Raw genomic sequence first — 13,515 nt, 5'->3', positions numbered from 1 at the left:
TTTGCCATTGTGGGGAATAAAGAGAGGCTAGTGCTCATATCTAACTAAAATGCAAAATGATTTTTCTGATTGTTCCTTCTACCAATGCCCTCTTTCCCTTCTGTATTTATATTGGCATGTGAATGTATAGTTTCTGTCAAACATGTCATTAAAAATGGTGTTCACTGATTGAATAGACGTGTTAACCTCACTACTGCTACACACACAAATATGCACTGAACATATAGTTAACATAAACATAAGCCTTTTATAGGTGTTACAGCAATAGAAAATTTTCTCACTCTCCCTTTAATGAGAATATATGACCCTAATGAACATAATAACTATTCATAAACCTTTTTAAGATAATTTTTTAAAATTATAAATTTTATTTTAGAAAGAGAAAAATCTTGCAAGTGGGGGAGGGGGCAGAGGGAAAGAGGCAAAGGGAGAGAGAGAGAATCTTAAGCAGACTTCACACTCAGTGTAGAGCCAAACACGGGGCTCGATCCCACAACCCTGGGATCATGACCTGAGCCGAAATCAAGAGTCTGCTGCTCAACTGACTGAGCTACCCAGGAGCCTCCATAATTCTTAATGGGTTTAATAAATACTGTGCTAAATATAGTGTTAGTAATACAGCAGCTAAATCTTTCTTCATCTTTTGAGGGCAATCATGATTTCTATCGGTTTTTCTTAATTTTCTGTCATCTGTGTTTTCTGGAAATGAACACTAATAATGTGTCTATACACATTTATTATTTTTTTTGTTTATTTTTTTAGCATTTATTTATTCTTGAGAGAGAGAGAGAGAGAGAGAGAGAGACAGAGCATGTGCAGGGGAGGGGCAGAGAGAGAGGGAGACAGACTCCAAAGCAGGCTCCAGGATTGGAGCTGTCAACACAGAGCCAGACATGGGGCTCAGACTCAGACACCTTGAGATCATGACCTGAGCTGAAGTCGGATGCTTAACCGACTGAGCCACCCAGGCGCCCCTATACACATTTATGTGATTTGGCTTTTCTAATAATTGATTCAATGAAATCAATCATTTATAATGAATTGATTCAGTGAAATCATTTATTATGAATTGATTCAAGAGACAAGTGACTATATTAATTTGAAATTTATCTAACTTTAAATTACTGGTCCAGTTAACAGGTTATTTTCTTTTTGTTTTCTTTTGTTTTTGGCAAAGTTTATCATCAGCATTTACTTTTCTGTTTAGATTCATGATTATGAATTGTTCTGTGGCAAGGTAAAAGTCTTGTTAGATCCCTAAAAGAACTTAAGGACAATACTCTATGTGTATTTTCTTCCTATGGCATGTTATCTACAGATGGATAATGAGGAAAGCAAACCAGTTTGTCTTGTTCCAGTGTCTGGGAGACAACTCACGATTATTATTTAATCCAAGTGCCATCGTGAGCAGTTTGGAATCTTTTCTGGAACAAAGTGGAGTATAATCGCAAATATTTTTTAAAAGGCCAAACTGCCAGGTTTAAGGCAGCTTTTGAACTGTTGTTGACTTCCTGAAACAGGTTCAAAATATGGGAAATTGCTAAATCTATTTCTTAGTATAATCTTTGAATCGACTCTAGATTTAAACTGAAATTATTTTCCTCTCTGGCATTGGATGAAATTTGGTGAAGCTTTCCTTAATATTTAATAATAAAAACTCATCTGGTTTTATAGGAGATTGGGGATTTAGAAGGATTTATTACTTTCTAGTTAAACTTATTTCACATTGGGGATTGATTTCTTACTCTCTTTACAAAATTGTAGAGAACTGAATTTAGAAAAACATAAGGTAAGAATTTCCTCTTAACTATTTTTGTTGCATCCTTCTCTTTTTTCCTGTCTCCCCCAACTTTATCTATTTAGTGGGTTAAATATTTCACAAAGTTATTTTTGCAGTTTTCAAAGTGACTTCTTGGAAATGAAACTTGCATCAACTTCTTTTTTCAATCCCCAACTGTAAGAGCTACATTTTCACTTTTCATTTGTTAAAACAGACTGTCTTATAAATGCCTGAAACTTTGGTAGATATTTTTAGGCAAGCAATAGTTTCAAACTGGAAAGAAATCCTCCTAACACTAAGACATAAACACAAATGACTGAGAGCCCTTTTTTCTCTTTTTAAAAATATTCTAAAGCATTTCCTTTCTTGCAAATTTTTTTTTTTTTTTGATTAAAATTGCAAGTCCTCAGATACCAGGTTGAATTGCATTATTGTTAAGAATCACAGTGAGAAGGTATTAACACACACGCACTTCCAGTATCTCAAAGAGCAGAAATAACCGGTTTAAATGCCAGAATAGTGTGATAGATGTCTGGTAGGAAGGCCAGGAACTAGGGGAAAACTTAGAGAAGTACGCGGTGGGGGAGGCATCAATGGAGAGACAATGCGCTGTTTTCAGAGTCCAGCGTGTTGTGGCGGAGAGGATGACCTTTAACCTTTAAAGGACATTTATTTGGGAAACTCTGAACAGCGTTCACTTTGAGGGGGCGAAAGGCGAGGTGGAATGTTGTGGCAGTATCTACTTTAGTAGGTCCAGGGTGGTTTAGGGATGTTTGGAGTCGGTTGGTCCGGGGGTTGGGCGAGGGCCATGTTGAGGGAACGCGGGCCAGTCCCAGGAAGGCGGAAGCCGGCACCTGGATGCTGCGAAGAACAACTCGGGTGGGGGAAGGGTCGTGGAGAAAAGTAGAGTTCAGCGTTGGTTTCTGTCTTCGCGTGTAGGACGATCAGAAGAGGCGCAGAGGAGCCGCGCGGGGTGTTTCCCGCTCCGGGGGAACGCCGGCTGCGCCCGCGGCGCCCGCGCCGTGGCCCCTCTCCCGAGGCGGCGAGCGCTCCCCCCGGCCCGGGCCGCGGCCCTCCCGCCCCGGCGGAGGCGCGCGGTGGATTGTGGGCTGGGGGCTGCGGCGGCCTCGCGGCGGCCTCCGGCGCTGTCTCCGGGACCTAGCCCGGCCGAGCCGGGCCGGCGGGGTGAGGGGAAGCAGTGGAGCAGGGAGCAGAAGCGCTAGGGGTAGTGGTCGCGGCGCGGCGGCGGTGGCGGCGGCGGCGGCTCCTCTGGAGGCCGGGGATGTGGGAGAGGCGGTGGCAGCAGCGGCGGAGGCGGCGCTGCGGACCCGGGGGAAACTGCTGGCTGACAGGACACCCGGGAGAGACGTGAGGGAGCCGCCGCTGCCGCCTCTCACCCGCAAGCGGAGCTGGGCTCGGGAGGGCGGCCCTGTGCTCCCCCGGCCGACGGGCCTGCCGGCGCGGGGCGGGGGCGGGAGGCCGGGCTCCGGCCCGGCGGGGCTCCGGGCGGCGGCGGCCGCGGAGCAGCCTCGGCGCGACGTGGAGGGCTGGAGGCGGCGGCGATGCACTAGGCCTCGCTCTGGGGCGGCTGCCCGGGACCCGCAGGTAGGTGTCGGGCCGGCCCCACTTGACCCCCCCGGCGCTTCGCGGCCCACCCTCACCCCGACCTCCTGTGGAGAGAGGGCCTGAGACCCCACCCCCTGTGTCACCTCCCCGGCCCGAAGCGGACAGAGTTTCGGTCACAACTGACGGGCGCTGAAGCTTCCATTCTCTTCTCCGCCACCACCTCCTCTTCCTTTTCGCTCCCGCTCTGGGATCGGGGCGGTAGCTGCTCTCCCCACTTCAGTCGGCGGCCGCAAACGCCGCTGTCCCCCCTCTCGCCCCTCTCTGGGATCCGGGCTTTGGAACTTCCATCACCCTCCTTAGATGCTGCCCCGAAACTTTCCCTTTCTTTTCCCAGTAGGGCCTTTCAGCCTCCTTTTGAGCCTACTGGAATAATTTAAATATTAAAAAATTGTTTTTCTTCCTGGGGAAGGCTACCCCCCTTCCCCCATTAACTCGGTGTTTTGCAGTTTGGCGATTTAGCTCGCAGTAGTTTGTTCAGTAATTAATTTTCTTCAGTTCTGCTTCTTAACATCTGTGCATTGATATAAAAGCAGGCCTCCCCTGCCCTCCCATCGTTGACAAGGGAACTTTTGGCTGTGCATTATAATTAACTACTTGGTCTGTCCATGTGTTGTGAGTTCAGGACGATATTTTTAGAATTTTGACTGACCTGGGGTTGCAAGTTTTGTTTTGTTTTAACTGGCCTTTAACCAGCTTTATTTTTTGTCCTTTATTGAGTGAGGCCCTCCTTACTTTCGAATAATTAAATTGTTTGCACTATTTGTTTTTTTGTTTTTAATTGGCTCTATTTCTGATTTGTCAAACCCCAGGGCGATCAATAGTAAATGATTACAAGGCAGATGATATCATGATATAGTATACTGAGGAATGCGTTATTGTGGTTAACTTAAACTGCAGATTTTGGTGGACATTCGAGTTGACTTTTATAAATCTGATAGTTCTAATTGGAAAAGTACTTTGAGAGCCTTGATGATTTCTAAGCAGTTTTGATGGAACAGATGGAGTGATTGGGATTTGACTATATTTGTATTGCAGTCAGAGTCTGATTTCCTAGAAATGAGTATTACTTGATGGTTCATAGTGGTCATCATTGCTCATGATAGGTTTTGGTAAGAATGATCAATATGTGCAAATTTTGGGTGGTTGATAGTTGTGGTTTGGGGGGATTAAATGTTTGCAGTTTTATTGTGATTTGGCTATTTTAAAATTATAATCTGGTAATTTAAGAATTACTACACTATGAGGACAGACCTTACAGTTGGAGGATCATTTTTAAAAGAAGTGAAAAATGTATTGATTTTCTTTGTAAAGAACGTATCACAGAACTGTAAAGACTTCACATTTTGTTGATGATATTTATATATTTTGTTTTTGTTACTTAGCATTTGGCTTTCTGAAATGTTTTCATTGTTTTTAAATTATCCAAAGTTTACTAGAAAAAGATTAAATTTTCATGTTTTTCTGGAAAAGTTAAAATTTATTTCTGGGTAGGTATTAAGTTTTTATGTCAGAATCAAAATCAAATGTAACTCATGAAATGGCAAACTTCGCAGAATTTGTTCTTAATCACGTTCCTTTTTCTATCCATAAAAGTTGATTAAAATTCCTTTTTCCTGCTTCTAGCCTTTTACATCTTGGAGTAACACTCATTTAAAGGATGAAATTAAATGATTTATAGTATATTTACAGAGTTGTGAAACCATCATCATAATAAATTTTAGAACATTTTCATCACCCCAGAAAGAAACCTGGTCATTAACAGTACTCCCCATTCCTCCTACCCCACCCCCAGACCTAGGCAACCACTAATCTTTCCATCTCAATATTTGCCTATTGTGATTCATTCATATAAGTAGGTTTTTGAAGTGTTTCTCTGAAAATCAACTTACATGTTTAAAATATTTTGAGTCTGAGAATAAGCAGCTGATCACTGGTGTTAATAACTGATGTTCTAAACAACTATTTGGTTGTATTCAGCATGAAGTATGGAGAAAGAAAAAAGCATAAATGGTTTTTAGTGATCTCAAGAGGTGATCTGGTCAGCTGGGAGTCACGTAGAAGTTAAAGGAGTATTTTTGCCATTGAATATTAGGATATCAGGGTTAGGAAAAAAACTTAAATGTCATCAGCTTGCTTCCTACTTGTTTCACAAATAGATGGCAGGAACCATATGAGGAAATCTGAAGAGTGGAAGCTTGAATCTCTAAGATTGTGGCTAAAGAACCACAGTGTGGCCATTTAAAGCAAGAAATGGGGATTTGCTAGTTAGAATTGTTTACGTTCTTTTATGTATGCATGTATTTGACATTTTACTAGCATTTACTCATTTTGGGATGGAGGGTTGTCAGGAGACTAATGCATCTGCAGAGATGAAATCCCTCTTACAAAATCCTCTAAAAATGCTTTAACCTAAAGGAGGATGGCATATACTATAAGGTATCTTCTTGTACTTTTAGCATCTTATTTTTAAAAAATTCTGTTTTAAAAACAAAATTAATTAAAAATAAATTAAGATTGGGGTGCCTAGGTGATTCAGTCGGTGGAGCATCTGACTCTTGATTTCTACTTGGGTCTTGATCCCAGGATGGTGGAGTCAAGCCTCACTTCCCCTCAGTTGGGGATTCTCTCCCTCTGCCTCCTTCCTCTGCTGTCTTGCTCACATGTGCTCTCTCTTGCTCTTTCTCAAAAACAAATTAAGATTAACAAGCCTGGTTGGAGGCCTTCTTTTTCAAAGACCTGGGGCCCTAACATCTAAACTAATGTTTCTCAAAAGAGGGTAAATTTACCCTCCAAGGGACATTTGGCAGTGTCTGGAAATGTTTTTCATTGTCACAACTGAAGGTGTGGTGCCATTGGCATATAGCCAGGAATGTTGCTAAATTTATAAATGCACAGGATACATCCTATGTTATCCTGCACACCCCTCTCCCCCAACAAAGAACAAAGAATAGCCACCCAAATGTCAGTAATGTTTTAAACCTGTGGTTTGTATTTTTCTGGCTAGTGTTCTCAACTCCTGCCAGGTGGGAAAATAACTCTCATTGGGTATATTAGATTAGCCCTTTAGGTCCTCTAGCAACTCTCTCTTGGCAGTTGAGGGCATATGAGGGAAAAATAAAAGGACATCTAACCATGACAGTGCAGATATTCTTTAGTAAAAATTAGTAATTAGAAATAATTAGAATTAGATATTCTACAGTAAAAATTTTTTTACTGGAAATGGCAGATTTGTTTTACTGCAGATCTCAACTATTATGTTTTGAATTGTTCGTTACTGGTGCATAAGTTTTTGAGGGGTAGATTGGGCCCAGGTTGTGGAGTTTTTGAATGTGATAAACTTGATATATACCACTATCAAAGAATACATAAGGAGAGTGACCTATCGTATCTGAATTTTAGAAACATGATTCTAAAATTGAGTGAGGTTAGAACCAAAGAAGCTTTTGCTAGGAGATTCTCACAGCAGTCTAATCTGCAAATAAAATCCTAAACTAGATTACTTGCAATTAGAATGGAGAGCAAGGGATGGATGTGTGATGAATTTTGGAGGTAGAATCCATAGGACAGTCCACACTGGTATAGAAATTAAAGAATGTAGAGAGGTCAGGGAGTCAAGTTGGCTGTAGGGTTTCTAGTTTAGGAAACTAATAGATTATTGTGCCATTAACGGAGCTAGAGAAGGAATAAACTTTTGGCAGGTGGTGGCAGATAAAGATGGCATAAATAATAAATTTAAGTTTTGGCTATATTGAATTTTAGGTATCTTTGAGACTTGTAGGTGAAGATGCCTAGTAGGCAGTTAGAAATGTGGGTGTGGGACACTGAAAAGAGCTTATAATTGGAGAAAGATCTGAAATCTGTCTAGTTTTCTCTATTTCCACTACCATTATTGGAGTTCAGGCTATGGGCATCTCTCAGTGAGATTAAGCAAGTTTCCTATCTGGACTCTTCTAGTGTTAGTCTTCTCCATTGCATTCTCTGTGCTATAATCAGTGATTTTTCTGAAGGGAAAATCTGATTATATCATTTCTCATCATAAATTATTTCTGTGACTATTTTGTCCTCATAAAATCCATATTCCTTATTCTTTTAATAGATTTGTAATTTCATTTAAGTTATTTTCCCAACTTACCTCTCTAGCCTTGTGACTCTCCCCAATTCCCTCCTCCCCCTGAATATATAATTTTCTCAGACATGTTGAATTATTTCCGGTTTCTGGCAGAAGGCTTCTTTTCCTTTCCAAGCCTTTGCAACATACTATTCCCTATTCCTGGAGTATTCTCCTTTTCTCATACTTCCTCCCCTCTGTTTATTTGGTCACTTCTACTTATCTTCACTTCTTTGTAAACTTTCATTGATTCATTATTTTTTATTATTATTGAAAAATTTTAAACCTGCAGAAAAGTCAAGAATAGTGAACACCTACACACACATACATAAACACTCGCCGCCCCCCGCAATTTCTTTTGCCAAGTCTGAAAGTAGGCTGTAGATTTCATTACATTTCACCCCTAAATACTTAAGCGTGCATCTCCCAATTACAGGGACATTCCCCTATATGATCACAATGCTGTTATGATACCTAAAAATATCAACACTCAACAAGCTTATTAAACATACAGTCCATACCTAAATTTCTCCATTTGTCCCAAAATTTTTTATAGCTGTTTTTTTCTCTACACTATTACAAGATTCAGTTAAGGTTCATGTATTGCATTTGGCTGGTATGTCTCTTTAGTCTCCTCCAATCCAGACTAGGCCCAGTGCCTCCCTCTTCTTTTTTGGTTTATCCTTTGAAAAATAGAGGCATTTGTGCTCGAGTTTATTCCATATTCTGAATTATTCTGTTTCTTCATGATTAGATTCTGGTCAGATATTTCTGGCAAGAATACCACACAGATGATAGGTATTCCTACCACTTTATCACATCAGGAGGCACATAATGGTAGTCTGTCCCCCTGTTGGTGATTCCAGCTTTGATCATTTGGTAAGGGTAGGAACTGACAGATCTCTCTATTATTTTTTTAATAAATAACTGATAGGGTGATACTTCATGGCTATGTAAATATCTTTTTCCTAACATCCTTTTAAACCAATGGTTTTATCATCCATTAATGATCCTTCCTTGAGTCAATCATTGCATTTGAGGATTACAAATGGTGATTTTTCTATTTCTCTTATTCTGTCTGCATTTATTACTTTTATTGGCTTTTGAGGGCAGTGAGGTCAGATTTGATGAAGACTGAATATAGGCAATTGAATTTAGAAATCAGGTCATTCCTCACCATTTCCAGAGCAGTGAGTTAGATGGAAGATTGTGCAGGAGGTAGACCCAAGAGAGAATAGAGGTTTGCCAATGAAGGGGAAGCAAGAAGTAGCTCAAGGAGATAGAGCTGAGGGAAAAAACTTTAATTTAGCTCTTGAACTTTTTTTTCTTTTTTTTTTTTTGATGGGCTGATGAGATAGGAGAGTCAGGGAATAATTAATAGAACAGGGCTGGGATGAAGTGGGAAGGGGTGAAATCAAGAACAGTTGGTTGGAGAATTAACTCTGGACAAGAGTACACACCTGTATTGTCTATCAGAAGTTAGGAGTTGTGAGAATTAGGTACATTTGAATGTGGAGGGTAGAAGTCCTATCTGAGGCTTTTTTTTTTTTTTGGTATGAAGTAAAAAGAAAATTACTTTTTAAGCATGAGATACATGCAGGTAGGTAAACTAGGGGATATGAAGAGAGTGATGAAAGTTTTTTATAAATACTGTGGGGATTGGGGAAGATCAGTGTTTCAGTATAAATAAGTGAAAGGACTGCTGAGCAGGGTCATATCTGAGATTGGAGTTTGTACATTTATAATCTGCATGTTTTATCTAAATTTTCTCCATTGTTTTTGCAGCCAGGAACAAAGCAAAGATAGATTGAAGATGGATGAGGGAGGAGAGAATTAAACCTGCAAGGGACACTGTTGAAGTAATTGACAGGGGATAAATCCAAGTCATTTTTGTTACTTTTAAGAATATATTAATATATAATTTCTTCTAACAGATATTATTAAGGTAGGGTAAATTATACAGATTTTATTTTCAATTTACTCTTCTTGTGTAGGCATTTTAATATGTCTTATGGTTTACACATTTAAGATATCTGCATTACCCAGTAACTTTAAATTAGTGATTTTAGAATTTATTTGCTAATCTTTGGCTGAGACACCAAGAACAGAATACCAACATTTTAATCTGATTCACTTTGACAAAAATTTCACTAGTAATATAGTCATGTCAATGGCCCAAAGGAGTAAAATAAGGCATCTAAGTTATATTTGGTTCCCACTGAATTTTTTACATGCTAGAGGCAGATTTTATCACAGTACAGTTTTATCATTCAATTCCAGGCCTGTGATGCTTAGTTTCAGTGGCTGCCCTATTACGTTTTTTGGTGAATGTGCGAGGGAAAAAAGACATTGCTTTCATTTTGAGTAACATCTAGACTTAAAAAATATATATAGTTTTTTGAGGATATTTATGATTTTTATTCCAGATAAGGATGTCATACATGAAATATCACTTATTTTTTAAATATTTAAATTTAATATTACAAATAGTTATAGTTTTTATCGTTGTAGCCATGATTATCTCTTATTGTTCCTTCTTGTCACTAGATCGAAAGTAAATGAGGAACATGAGGAAGCACATGTATTCAGTTTCCTCTAAGACACGGCCTTATAAATTTCAAATGGGAATATAAGGAAAAAGCAGATTAGTGCAACTTTGTTCTTATTTTCTGGGTTCACTTTAGCTTCTTCCATGCTCCTTTAATACCCAAAATGAGTAGACAAGTACTTATTTATGAGGGAGCCTTAATTTGTTAATTATTTCTTGAAAGCCCACATCTTTCTGTTTAAATTTTAGCTTTATTGTTGAGATCGTTGTGGTTAAAAAATTTTAAGTACTTTAAAAAACTATGATTAAACTAGATTTGGTCAGGTGACGAATCGTATACTTAAATAGTGTAGAAGTATATTGTCATTTGTGTCTAGGTTGTATGAAAGAAGACTATCTATAACATTTGCCAGACATTGGCTCCTAAAATTCCAAAAACGTTGTGGAAAATATTTCTTAGAATGTGAGATATTTGAGATATTTTAGATTACTATGATTTAAAAAATAGTCTGTACTGATTTCTGTCATTGATCTTTGGTAGGACATTACAGTATATTTTTTTTTTCCCTTGTTTGTGTCAGTACATCTAAATTTAGGGAAATCAAGTTTGCTATTTTTTTGTTTGCTTTTAGAAAAAATAGGATTGAGTATAGATTTTTTTTCTTTTTTACTAAACCCAAACCCAAAATTGTATCACAAAATACTACCTCTGTCCAGCTCCAGTGTAAAAAAACTTCCCACTATATCTTCTCAAATTACAAATAGACATTTTATAAATGTTCATTAATAAGTTCATTTATTACTTAGAATTCACAACACATTTCTTGTTGAAAGTGTTGAAATGATGGCCTATAGTAGATTATGTATCCCAAGTTGCAGCTCCAGAATTATCCCTTTGCTAAGAAAAATATAGTGAATTATACGATGAAAATGTGTCTTTTTCCTTAAGGAATTGTTTTCTAGTAGTGCCAGTTTTATAAAGTTCTTTGAACCTAAAACTGCTGTAAAAAGTCAAGCCTTTAAAAAAATGTTATCACAAACAGATGTTAACTATTGCTATCATTTTTAATATAAGATGGATATAAATATTTGTTAGTGTAAGTAATTTTTATTGGATCAATATTGATAGATCAGATAAGGAAAAAAAGAAGAAAGTACTGGGTGCATGAAATAGATGAGAGGCAGTAGTGAAAGAATTTAGGTTTTGTTTTGTTTTTGGAGAAGCAGTATGGTTTAGAGATAGAGGCATGGAATTTAGAATCAGATCTGAGTGCAAATCCCATATTCACAATTAACTAGCTAAATGGACTGAAACCAATTATTCTTGAACCTGTTTCTTCATCCACATAATGGGTATTCATTCATTCACTGATTCATTCAGACGTGTTTTTCTAGCAAGCAGTTATGGACTATATAGTGTCTAGTCAAATATTAGTGATAATATAATTCTTACTTTCTTTCCATTGCTTCCCTCTCCCTTCTTTCATTGATAACTAGTGGTGGGAGTGAGGCATTCCACGTTTGCCCAAGTCCCAGCTGATTCTGCTCCTCCCACCTCTGCTTAAGGGCATTAGGTAGAGGAGTAGGATGCAGTGCAATTTTTCTGGATCAGCTTGCTCATTTTCTCACTGTTGCTTGACAAAGTCCTGCCTTTCTCAAGGTGGGGCATAGTGTAAAGTGCCTCATAGTCCCTGGGAGTGATTTTTGTCTCTGCCTTCACCGCCACACCCCAAATCCCTGTGTTTATCTAACTCTTCTTTCTCCCTCCATCTTCTTGCCCTAGTACCTTTTCCTGTTCCTTTTTAATCTCACCCTTCAGTTGGTTTCTTGCTGTTTGTCTACATATATGCTCAGGTCTCCGGGACCTAAAAAAATTCTTGCTCAACATTTAGTTTGTTTTCTTTCACCACCAAAAAGATGTTGATCTTGTTGCCTTTAGTACTTCATTACTTACTTAACCTTTTGTGGTATGGCATCTGCCCCAATCACTGTCCTAATATTATTCTAATTCAGTATCCTTTCTTTCTAAAAATTTTTTAATGTTTATTTACTTTTGAGAGAGAGAGAGACAGACAGACAGAGCTTGAGCGGGGGAGGGGCAGAGAGAGAGAGGGAGACAGAATCTGAAGCAGGCTCCAGGTTCTGAGATGTCCGTACAGAGCCCCATGTGGGGCTCAAATCCACGAACTGTGAGAGCATCACCTGAGCCCAAGTCGGTCGCTCAAGCTCAACTGACTGAGCCACCCAGGCACCCCTAATTCAGTATCCTTTCTGAAGTTAGTAACCTTGACCCCTCTCTCTGCATCATGTTGACACTAGTGTTCACACTTTGCTATTGGACACTTCTCCCTTGTTTCTGTAAGGATGGTATTTCTGATTGCTTTCTTCCTTTCCTTATAAATGTATTTGGTCTACCCCTTTCTACCCATTTCTCTGAGCTCTCATTAGCCATCTTTTTTTTTTTTTTTTTTTTTTTTTGTACTTTGTGATATTACTTTCCTATGACTAGAAGTATTTTCTCTTACTCCTGTAATGTAATTGAACTGGAGACAGCAGTGGAAAATTCATGGAGGCAGGGTTCTGTACACTACATGAAAGAATTTTCTTCCTAAAACAATCATAATTATTTTACAGTAATAATCTGCTTTTGAAGTAGTCGCTTCTCCACTATTGAAGGTTTTCAAGTGAAGGCAAGACCCCATGTAGAAAAGATTCCCATATTAAGTAAAAGTTGAGCTAGATGGTCTTTCAGAGTCCCCTCCAACTCAGAGATTGTAATTTTTATCTCATCCACTCTACTCCCATAGATTCAACTTTGACCTTTATTCAGATGTCTTCTAAATCATTATTTCTAGCCTCTCTGCCTTCTCTCCCTCATCTTTCCTCTCTTGCACAGTTTTTGTCATCAAACTTGTTGCTTCTGTTCTAGGCCACACCTTTTCTGGTTTCAACATCATTTTCCAATATTATTTTTTCTCTCTTTTTACTAGCATAGCTTTGAGGATCACTGTTCTATTGTTTAGTTTAGTTTAGTTATTGTTTACTTTTCTGATAGTAAATTATATCTGCTCATATTATTTTGCTGCCTCCTCTCCCCCTAAACTAGGGACACTCAAGCAAAGGACACCAATAGAGGAGGCTCAGGGTCCTAAAGTTTAAATTGATTATAAAACTTTGTATGACACAGTCCAAATATTAATACTTAAGATGTTTTGTAATAATAAATAGTAGTAAAGTTGTTTATTGAATGTCTACTGGGTGCCAAGTATTGTGCCATGAGCTTACATAGGTTATGTAAGTTATATTCCATTTAAATTTTATAACATTGCTATGTGGAAGATACTGTTGCTGTTCCATTTTAAAAATGAGAAAACTAAGGTCACACAACTAATAAGTGATAGATACCCAACTCACTTTATAGCCAGTTTTTTTAAGTATATCATATATACTGTG

The 13,515-nt window shown here is 38.6% G+C and overlaps 1 protein-coding gene across 6 annotated transcripts in view; it reads left to right on the top strand.

Annotated features, from left to right (window-relative positions):
* The first annotated feature begins 2,345 nt into the window (after positions 1-2,345).
* Positions 2,346-13,515, top strand: part of VPS54 (VPS54 subunit of GARP complex) — a 139,225-nt gene continuing 128,055 nt past the window's right edge. For 3 of the 6 annotated variants that reach the window (XM_045446229.1, XM_045446226.1, XM_045446230.1), the window contains exon 1: positions 2,347-2,527. The gene's annotated coding sequence lies outside the window, so the exon portion shown is untranslated. Of the gene's footprint in view, positions 2,528-3,271; positions 3,386-13,515 lie in introns of those variants that run through there. The other 3 variants (XR_006703495.1, XM_045446228.1, XM_045446227.1) reach the window with 3 other exon arrangements.

The sequence above is a fragment of the Leopardus geoffroyi genome, chromosome A3 (assembly GCF_018350155.1).
Source record: "Leopardus geoffroyi isolate Oge1 chromosome A3, O.geoffroyi_Oge1_pat1.0, whole genome shotgun sequence".
In the NCBI taxonomy this organism is placed as follows: domain Eukaryota; kingdom Metazoa; phylum Chordata; class Mammalia; order Carnivora; family Felidae; genus Leopardus; species Leopardus geoffroyi.
The sequence above is the reverse complement of the archived record's forward strand: the minus strand, read 5'-3'. Positions and strand labels throughout refer to the sequence as shown.